The 8933-nt window shown below is 37.7% G+C and overlaps 1 non-coding gene across 1 annotated transcript; it reads right to left on the reverse strand.

The window, feature by feature from the left end:
- Positions 1-3238: 3238 nt before the first annotated feature.
- Positions 3239-3345, reverse strand: LOC121210385 (small nucleolar RNA R71). Its single transcript, XR_005905498.1, has one exon. It is a non-coding gene; the product is annotated as a small nucleolar RNA R71 (small nucleolar RNA).
- Between the last annotated feature and the right edge of the window lie 5588 nt (positions 3346-8933).

Below are 8933 nucleotides of genomic sequence, written 5' to 3' on the forward strand. Positions count from 1 at the left end.
TCTAGCATTGATTACAGTTAAGGGGTGTTACAAAATACATTCTTGAATTTAATTAAAAACATGATCGACTGAGGTAAAAACACTATAAACATGATTTAAACGAACTTCATTGAATAAATGCAATCATCCTAGCTCAACAGATTTAAGCGACCATTAGTGGTGACAAGATCATAAAACACATTGCAAACATGTTTAAATCAAAATAATAAAGTAGAAGAAGAATAAACTCTATTCAAATCAGTAGTCTCACAAACTCTGAATGAAGATGTTTTCCTCTCATCCTCATGTTACTCCTTTGCTAATGGCTCCTCAAGGTGGTCGACCATGAGGCAACCATATCACGGTTTTGCTGGCTAAAAATGAAAGGAAGTATGCGGTGCTAAGTGTGGAAAGAAGGAAGAAAATGAAAGAATGAAAAAAAAATTAATGGATGAGTAATGAATGAAGGAATGATGGATGATTTTAAGGATTAAGGGGTGTATGAAAAGGTGAAAGGAGTGTGGTATTTATACTTGCGGCTGGTGGCTGAATTTACTAAAAATGGCTTAAAAAATTCCTTAGTTCTTCCCATTAATGGCCTGCCATAACAAGTGGGAATGAAGGTGAGTTGGTTGCTTGATTTAAGCATGAAATCAAGCTAAATTTAGCCATGTAGTGGATGTTTTCTTGAGCAATCTTTATGTGCTGATTTTTAATGATTTTCAATGTATAGGGACCTTCAAATAATTATCCTAGAGCTAATTTTTGGGCAGCCACTTGTAAACAGAAGAATATATAGGATTTTTCCTATGTCATTTATCACCTTTTTACTTAAAATTGTTGTTAAAACTAAGTAACTGTTTAATAAATTAATGAAATATGTGAAAATATGAAATTAGGATATAGAAATTACTAAAATGTGATTTTATGCTTTATTATATAGTTTTCATGCAATAAATGGCTTATTTTATATTAATTTGAATATATTATATTTTTTAAGATATAAAGTGGGCCATGCATGATTAAATTAAATAATAAAATATAAAATTATATTTAATAATTCATTTTAAAATATTTTATTAATAATTTGGGTTTAAAATTAGTTAATTAAATTGAATAAATTTTATTCTTTGGTCCTCTAACTTGTTAATTTATTCTAGACAAGTCTGATAGCTTTGCTGGATTACAAAACCTTCCAAATTGGGGACCAAGTCAACCTAAAATTCAGCTGCACATGGCTGTCCATAAACCACTTTTTGGTTTAACTACATAATGTCCTTGAAGAGCTGAAGAAATTAGAGATTTACCTGAAGATTTGCACTTGACTGAGTCTCAGTTCTGAGTTGTTATGGCACTCAAATTGACCAAAAATCAAGCAAAAATCAACTTAACTTCCTCCATTTATGGCTGGCCACCCATGAAAGATGCTTCAAAAGATGAAAGCTCCTATTTTTAGTAAACTATCCCCCTCTCCTCACCTATAAATAAGACCTTATTCTCACATTTCTACTCATCCCTCATCATTCATCATTCTCTCCTCTCTAAATTCTCTTAGCATTCTTATTTTTTCCCCACGCCTATCATCGTATTTTCATAATGATTTTAGCATTTGAGCCTCTTAAAGAACCCTTGGTCGGTCACCTTGGAGAGTCATTAGAAAAAGAGCGAAGCAAAGGAATGAAGAAGGCTCGTCACTCAGAGTCTTGGGTGACAGCCACTCTGAATTAGGTTCAATCTTTCTTTTCTTTAATTTAATTTAAATATGTTTGCTATGTGTTCTTTATTCTTGTTTACAACAACGTTAGATTAATTTTATTTAAGCTAGGATGAATGCTTTGATTAAATAATATTTATTAGATTGATGCTTATAATGTTTGTGCCTCAATCGATCATGTTTGCAATCAAAATCAAGTCTGTATTTCGTTCATACGTGATTGAAATGTACCTAAATTAGCTGAGCAATCCTAACCAGACGACGGCTAGTGATTGAAATGTGCATGCTCAATTTAGGTCTTAACCTGATTAAATTACAGGTTGCATAACAACCCTAACCAGGCTCTGTTATCTGCATAGTTTTTAGATTTGTGTGATTAAATTGTTTCAAACCTAACACGTCCCTGTTATCTCACATGAATACTAAGAAACCCTTAGCAAATAAGGATCAGTAAGATGCGTATTTATTAAGTAAAGGACTCCCCAAACTCATGAAAGATCGAGTTCGCATGGAATGTTTTTTCGAATATTATTAAGCATGTTGATAATAAATTGAGTTTAATTAAAGTAATTTCCTAGTTTATTTGTGTTATAATTGTTGCAGATTGTGTTTAATTTTGCTAAAATCTATTTCATTCATATAGTTTGCATACTTAGGTTAATTTGCAGTAGGGATTGTTGCATTTAGTCTAATATATTTTAATCATCACTTCTCAACTAAATTCTGTTCTTATTTACCAAATTGTTAATATAATTTTACAAATTAAGTGACTTAGCACAAATACAATCCCTGTGGAGACGATAACTTGATACTTTCTTATTACTTGATAACGACTGTGTACACTTGCACAAACCCCATCGTTACAAGTTTTTGGTGACATTGTCGGGGATCGTCAACTGCTGTCAAAATCATTTCTTTTTGTGAAATTGTTTATTTTCAATTTGATTTATTTCTAACATTTCTAACTTATTCTTTTTAATTTTGTGATTTTCTTTTCAGGTGTTTATGAGCGTAGATCGAATCATTTGTAGACCCTGAAATTGAGTGAACTTTTAGACAAAAAAGACGTGAAAGTAAAGCTCAAAGATAAGTCGAGATAGACCTTGGAAATCAAAATCAAGACTAAGGTAATGGAGTCGATCATGTACAAAATCCTATCCTCATTGCTGATGATAGAGATCGATGCATCAGACTATATGTTGTGCCACTTTTCATTGAGTTAAATTTAGGATTTATAAGGCCAGATATTGATGCAACCTAATTCGAATTGAAACCAGTGATGTTTCAAATGCTAGAAATGGTGGCCAATTCAGTGGAATGCCCACAGAAGATCCACATCTCCACCTTCGATTATTTGTGGAGGTGAGTGATTCATTCAAGATAGTCGGTCTAACTAAAGATGCATTGAGATTGAAGTTGTTTTCGTACTCGTTGCGAGATCGAGCATGAGCATGGCTCAATTCATTGCCACCAAGTTCCATATCTACATGGCAAGAATTGACAGAGAGATTTTTGGTTAAGTATTTCCTACTTAGCAAAAACGCTAAGTTGAGGAACGAGATCACAATCTTCCAACAATTGGATGACGAGTCTTTTTATGAGACTTGGGAGTGATTCAAGGAGTTATTACATAAGTGTCCTCATCATGGGATTCCTCGTTGTATCCAGTTGGAGACATTCTATAATGGTCTCAATGCACATACAAGATTGATGGTAGATGTTTCTACGAATGGTGCAATTTTGTCTAAGTCTTATAATGAGGCTTATGAGATCATCGAGAGGATCGCGAGTAATAACTATCAATGGCTAACAAATAAAATAGCTTCAGGAAGACGTGTAGTCAGAGTTCATAAAGTTGACGCCCTCACTTCGTTATCAGCTTAGGTATCATCTATTCCTCTATGTTAAAATAGTTTACCCCTAATAGTACTAATAAATTTACAGCTCAGCCACCAAGTCTGTAAGAAGTAGTTCCCTGTGTGTACTGTAGGGAAGGTCATTCTTTTGAGAATTGTCCATCAAATCCCGAGTTAGAGTACTATGTGGGGAACCAATATCAAAATAGGAGTGGACAAGAACCCCACTCCAACTTCTATAATCCTTCATGGCGTAATCATCCTAACTTTTTTTGGAGCAACCAAGGAAATAGACCGAATAACAACTTATTGTAGCATAGACCCGATAAATCTCAAGGGTTTAATCAGCAAGCTCCAAAACCACCTTAAGTTGAGGTATCAAATAGTTTGGAGAACTTGTTGAAAGCGTACATGGCAAAGAATGATGCATTGATCCAAAGCCAAGCAGCAACACTGAAAAATTTGGAAAACCAAATGGGTCAGTTAGCTACAGAGCTTCATAATAGATCGCAAGGAACCTTACTGAGCGATATTGAGAATCCAAGAAATTTGGGTAAAGACCATATCAAGGCAGTGGCATTGCGAAGTGGTAAAATTCTGAAACCTCTATTGATTGATGTCGAAGGTAAGCCCGTTGAGAAGAATCAAGCAGCTGTTGAAATTCCTACACCAAAAGAATCAGAATCTACAAGGACTGACAAGGTAAATCCTAACTTAGTGAATTCAGATACTTTAACATCTTCTTTAGATGCAGATTTACCTATTCAGAAAAGTTGTCCAGTTCAACCAAAAGCTCCATCACCTCTATATTTGCAAAGATTGAAGCAATATAACGCCCCAATTTCTCAAATCTTGAAATCCCTGTTAAAATTATTTTTGTGTGTCTGTAGCGTGAAAATATGTTTGGCTTGGTGGTTGTTTGTCCTGGGAGAATCTGGGAATTCATTGGTTCAAGCCTTGGCTTCAGCATAATTTTTCTCTTAATTGAATAAATCCTTGTCTGCAGCTAGTGAGATTTTAAATTAATGTGGGGGTTGCATGGCATAAAAAGCCTGCAAGTCTAGTGGTAAGTGGCGTGTTAGGATGCTTAAGGGTCTTAAGTTAGAGTCCTCTTATGCACAAAGGTGTTCTATTTTGCTGCTCTTGTAATGTAGGAAGTTGAGGTTGACCGAAACTCTAATGTTAGAGTGGTTAAGTGGGATGAATAGCCGAATTTGAGGAGAGTTTGGTGGGAGAGGATGGAGGAGTTATCGGTTGAGTGATATGGAGAGGTTTTGGAGGAGGAAAATTAGGGATTTGGGAAGTGTGGGAGTGTAGTGTCGAATGAGGACTCTTCTCAACCTTTCAGTTTGAGTTAGTGCATCTAGTCATTTGACCATTCTCTTTGTGCCAAAAGTGTAATCTAGTGCTCTCTATTTGGATAATCATCATTTTTCCTCTGTCTACTTTTCATGTGTTTTTCTTTTTCGGTTATTGTCTTGGTTGGTAGCCGATTATACTGGTGACCACTTGGGCACTCTGCATACTAGCCTATCGTGGTTTTGTCTTCAAGTTTGTGCTTGAATAATTGACCTTCGCCTTTTTCTTCTCTTTATCTTCTTCACCACTTGCTGAACCTTCATTCTCTCCTTCCCAATTGGTCATCAACTTTCATCTTATCTTTTGGTCTTTAGCAGAATACTTTCTTCTTCTTATTATTCTTTTTCTACCTCCTTAACCCTTGTCGAATTTTTGTTAGCTTTTCTTATTTTGGTTCTGAGCCTATTCTCTCTTAAAGTCGAACCCCTCTACATCTCTCTCAACTCCTATCATGTTTTGACTTTTGAAGTGGGTTCTTGAGCAATCGGTTAAGGGTCAAGGCAAGGTTATTTCTCCCTTTCCGTCACTTTATTTCTCTCCTTCTCTCTTTGGTTTGAACAGAGTGTTTCAACCCTATCTGGACTAGTTTGTTATAGAATTTATTGACAACATACTGGTGTATTCGAGGACTAAAGATGAACATGATAAACACCTACGAGTAGTTTTGTAAATTTTGAAGGAGAAACAACTGTACTCTAAGTTCAGCAAGTGTGAATTTTGGTTATGTGAGGTAACGTTTCTGGGTCATGTGGTATCTGCTCAGAGGATTAGAGTAGATCCTCGAAAAATTGAGGCTGTTTATATTGGAAGCAGCCTAAGACTGTGTCAAAAATTCGTAGTTTTCTGGGACTGGCTGGGTACTATCGAAGATTTGTAGAGGGGTTCTCACTAAATGTCGTGCCCTTAACTAAGCTACTACGTAAGGGCGTCCCTTTTAACTAGACTGATGTGCAAAAAGAGAGCTTTGGGAAGTTTAAGAAAGTTCTAACAGAGGCCCCTGTCTTGATTCAACCAGAGTCTAGGAAAGAATTTACTGTTTATAGCGATGCATCACACGTTGGTTTGGGCTGTGTGTTGATGCAAGAGGGTAAGGTGGTAGCTTATGTGTGTCGCCAGCTTAAGACTCATGAGATGAATTACCCAACGCATGACTTGGAGTTGGCCACTGTGGTATTCGCATTGAAAATTTGGAGGCATTACTTGTATAGTGAGAAGTGTATCATTTACACGGATCACAAAAACCTCAAGTATCTGCTCACTTAGAAGGAGTTAAATCTTAGGTAACATAGATGGATGGAGTTGCTTAAGGATTAATACTGTTCGATTGAATACCATCCTGGTAAGGCCAACGTTGTGGCTGACGCACTGATCCGTAGGGCTATGACTGATCTGAGAGTAATGTTTGCTCGTCTTAGCTTATTTGAGGATGGTAGCTTGTTGGTTGAGCTTCAAGTTAAACCAGTGTGGATTGAACAGATTAAAAGTAAACAGTTGGAAGATGAGTCATTGGGTCTTCAGTTCCATCAGATTGAGAATGGTAATGCTGTGGATTTTGGGCTAAATATTGAAGGGGTACTTTTTCTCCGAGGCAGAATTTGCGTACCTAAGGATGTTGAGTTGAGACAGACTTTACTGCGAGAGATGCATAGTAGCCCCTATGCAATGCACCTAGGTGGAAATAAGATGTATAGAGATCTCCGTGAGATTTATTGGTGGCTAGGTCTTAAGTATGAGATTATCGACTTTGCGGGGAAATGTCTGACTTGCCAACAGGTTAAAGCGGAACATTAGTTGCCTTCTGGGTTGCTTCAGCCAGTTAAGATTCCGCTGTAGAAGTGGAAAAGAGTAACCATGGACTTTGTGATTAGGCTACCTCTAACGCCTTCTAAGAAAGATTCAGTATGGTTCATTGTAGACCGATTGACCAAAACTGCCCAGTTCATACCAGTTCGCACAGATTATTCATTGCAAAAACTGGCTAAGCTGCATGTATCCGAGATAGTGAGACTGCATGGGGTACCAGTTTCTATTATATCTGACAGAGATCCTCGCTTCACGTCTCGATTCTGAAAGAAGTTACATGAAGCTCTAGGTACACAGTTGGACTTCAGTACTGTGTTCCATCCTCAGACAGATAGTCAGTCGAAGAGGGTGATTCAGATACTGGAGGACATGTTAAGGAGTTATGTAATTGACTTCCAAGGTAGTTGGGAGGATTACTTGTCATTAGTAGAGTTTGCTTACAACAATAGCTACCAGTCTAGTATACAAATTGCACCTGACGAAGCACTATATGATCGTAGGTGTCGCACTCTGTCATGCTGGATTGAATTGGGTGAGCGACGTGCTCTAGGTCCTGAGTTTGTATATGATACCAAGAATAAGGTTAGATTAATTTGGGATCGATTGAAGGAGGCATCAGACAGACATAAGTCATATGCGGATCTGAAGCGTAAGGAAATTGGCTATTCAGTGGGAGACTTTGTCTTTCTAAAGGTCTCGCATGGAAGAAGGTGCTGAGATTTAGGCGTAAGGGCAAGTTCAGCCCAATGTTTATTAGGCCTATCACATATTGAGACGAGTAGGACCAGTTGCCAACCAGTTAGAGCTACCTCTGAAATTAGAGCAGATTCATGATGTGTTCTACGTCTAGATGCTGAGATGCTATTGCTCAGATCCTACGCATGTGGTGCCGGTTGAGGAGATTGAAGTTAGACCATATTTGAGTTTCGAGAAGGAACTAGTCCAGATTTTGGATTGAGAGGTGAAAGTCCTGAGAAGGAAATCAATCCCATTAGTGAAAGTTCTATGGCGGAACCACAGTTCTGAGGAGGTTATGTGGGAACCCAAGGAGGAAATGCATTAGCAATACCCTTACCTATTCTGACTAGGTAAATTTCGAGGCTGAAATCTTCTTTAAGGAGGGTAGAATTGTAATGCCCCAATTTTTCAAATCTCGAAATCCCTGTTAAAATTATTTTTGTGTGTCTGTATCGTGAAAATATGTCTGGTTTGGTGGTTGTTTGTCCTGGGAATGTCTGGGAAGTCATGGGTTCAAGACTTGCCTTAAGCAAAATTTTGCTCTTAATTGAATAAATTTTTCTTTTAAATTAATGTGGGGGTTGCATGGCATAAAAAGCCTGCAAGTCTAGTGGTAAGTGGCGTGTTAGGATGCTTAAGGGTCTTGAGTTCGAGTCCTCTTATGCGCAAAGGTGTTCTATTTTGCTGCTCTTGCAATGTAGGAAGTTGAGGTTGACCGAAACTCTGATGTTGGAGTGATTGAGTGGGGATGAATAGCCGAATTTGAGGAGAGTTTGGTGGGAGTTGATAGGGGAGTTATCGGTTGAGTGATATGGGGAGGTTTTAGAGGAGGAAAATTAGGGATTTTAGAAGTGTGGGAGTGCAGTGTCGAATGAGGTCACTCCTCAACCTTTCGATTTGAGTTAGTGCACCTAGTCATTTGACCATTGTCTTAGTGCCAAAAGTGTAGTCTATGCCCTCCATTTGGATAACCATCATTTTTCCTCTGTCTACTTTTCATGCTTTTTTCTCTTTCGGTTGTTGTCTTGGTTGGTACCTGATTATACTAGTGACCACTCGGGCACTCTGCATACTAGCCTATCGTGGTTTTGTCTTTAAGTTTGTGCTTGAGTAATCGACCTTTGTCTTTTTCTTCTCTTAATCTTCTTCACCACTTGCCGAACCTGCATTCTCTCCTTTCCACTCGGTCATCAACTTTCACCTTCTCTTTTGGTCTTTAGCCGAATACTTTTTTCTTCTTCTTATTCTTTTTCTACCTCCTTAACCCTTGCCCAATCTCTGTTAGCTTTTCTTCTTTTGGTTCTGAGTAGACACTACTCTCTCTTGAAGTCGAACCCCTCTACATCTCTCTCAACTCCTATCGTGTTTTGTCTTTTGAAGTGGGTTCTTGAGCAATCAGTTAGGGGTTAGGGCAAGGTTCTTTCTCCCTTTTCGTCACTTTATTTCTCTTCTTCTCTCTTTGGTTTTGGCCAAAATAATCTTGT

The sequence above is a fragment of the Gossypium hirsutum genome, chromosome A11 (genome assembly GCF_007990345.1).
Source record: "Gossypium hirsutum isolate 1008001.06 chromosome A11, Gossypium_hirsutum_v2.1, whole genome shotgun sequence".
NCBI classification, from domain to species: Eukaryota; Viridiplantae; Streptophyta; class Magnoliopsida; order Malvales; family Malvaceae; genus Gossypium; species Gossypium hirsutum.